The sequence below is a fragment of the Glossina fuscipes genome, unplaced genomic scaffold (genome assembly GCF_014805625.2).
Source record: "Glossina fuscipes isolate IAEA_lab_2018 unplaced genomic scaffold, Yale_Gfus_2 2, whole genome shotgun sequence".
Lineage (NCBI taxonomy): Eukaryota > Metazoa > Arthropoda > Insecta > Diptera > Glossinidae > Glossina > Glossina fuscipes.
In genome coordinates, this window is record NW_023998416.1 from 15522662 (window position 1) to 15524849 (window position 2188).

Genomic DNA, 2188 nt, shown 5'->3' on the forward strand with positions numbered 1-2188 from the left:
TATATATATATATATATATATATATATATATATTTGTATGTATATATGCTCATGTTCATATTACACAAACATACTGTCATCGTTTATAATGGCTTACTTCAAATATTCCGTTTTAATAACTGTTATTTACTTTTATACCTTCCAATCGTTATGCATATTCTTTAGATCCACTTCATGTTTTATATGCTTTTCAACTGTGTAGGTAATGTCGCACATTTCCCCTCAAATAGGCAAATGGACAATGTTTCCCGTTAACTTCAATAATGACAATATTACATCTGTCGAATATAGCATCTGATCAGCCTATTTTTGATATATCTTTTTTACTGGTTCAAGATAACGGGCATCAAGAATTCAACTAAAGGCCAATATAGTTTAATCGTTTAATTTAAAAATATGCAAGTGAGTCAAGAAGAATAGCAAGCAGATTTCAAATTGATCTTGATGGTATATATATATATATGATATAAAAGGGTCGAGCGATTTAGATCAAATATTTGCAGTGGTTTCAAACTTTCCTGTGTTGTTTGTGAAGGCTATAAAAATGCAAAATTAAATTGTTTAATATATTGTTATGTTAGATAAGCAAGCTTTCGCTTGCAAAAGTTCATGAAGCTTATCCGATATACACTAGCAATGCGCGCTCGGTTATCTGACGAAAGCTTGAAATTTTGCAATCAGTCTTTTAACTTGCAGCGAACGTATATAGAAAACCGACAATTTTGTCGTATACTTTCTTGCCTAGCTTCGCAGCAGTGCTTGACTCGAATATAAAATAGATTGGAAAATTTTTTTTATACATATATAATATCATACAATATATACATTTTATATATATATGTGTACATTTTCGTACACTTAAATCTTGTGCTTTGTTTGTGAAGCAAGTTCGCAATCAAAGCTTTGTGAATGTTCCGAGATTGTCTTTCCACGCACCCAGAAATACACTTGAAATCCACGAGAATTATGATTGCTTAATCGGGCTGGATGTGTTAATCGGTCATTTATTTTCGAAGACCTCCGCAATCGCAAATCGAAGTGCGTTTAAGCCTCGAAAGCCAAGGATAACCGTAAAATTAGAAAGAGAATTATATTCAAATGAAACAATTGTTAATCCAAAATTTAGTAGAAAGCGATTCCAATCGGTGAGCTGATTTTTATTAATGGACTTAATGTGAGGTCGATAAAAACTTTCTTCATTCTATTTATCACATATGTGTCATATTAAGATCAGTTTTATTATAGCTAAACTACAGTTGAGAGAAAATTCGAATTTAAGAAAGAAATGAAAGAATCAACGAATAAGAATGTACCGTTAAAAAAATTCTCTATTAAGGATTTACATAGAGTTACAATTACAATCGGACAAAATGACCAGTTTTTTTTTTTTGTTTTGTTTCATTTCTGTTTGTTTGTTCGCTTGCTTGTTGATCTGTGTGCGTCCTGTTTTTCTTTCTTGCGTTTGTCCTAGTCAGCGCCATTGCTACTGTTGTAGTTATCATCATTATCGTCCTCAATACTTACCGACTCTTGTGCTCTTATGCCGTTGTGTATTTGTTACGGAAATGCACAACATGACACATCGTCAATTTGTATGTAACGGTAAAAGTTAGGTACATGAGCTTATCTATCTATATATATATATGTGTGCAGAGTTTTTGTTATGCCAACTTGTTTGTGTCACAGTGCTGCGCAGTTTTCGTCTTTGTTGTTGTCGTTTTCGTTATGGTTGTGGTTGTTGTTGTATGTATTTTTAAGCTTAAACCCTCTTATCAGTGTATAAAGACTATAATATTTTTTTTTTTTTCTTTCAATTTGTGAAAAAAAAAACACAAACAGTCGTTTCCATTGACCGACGGAACTTTGTCTAAAGTCGATGAACAAACACGTTAGCATCATCGTTTTAACGACGTAAGATATGCTTACTAGCTGTTACGTATTCGGCGACGGCAGCCTTGCATGGCATGGCGTATTATTAACATTAACGACGGCTTATTCACTCAAAGTCTTGCGTCGAAAATAAAATGAAATAGCGACGATAATTTTCTTTTAACGAAAAATACTGACGCGGATATCAAAATCATTATTCGGTGTGTAATTGTGCAAAAATATGATATAAAATCTTGCAATGAAATGAAATTAAAAAGAAAAAAAAAAATAAATAAAATAATTAAATTTAAATTTCTCT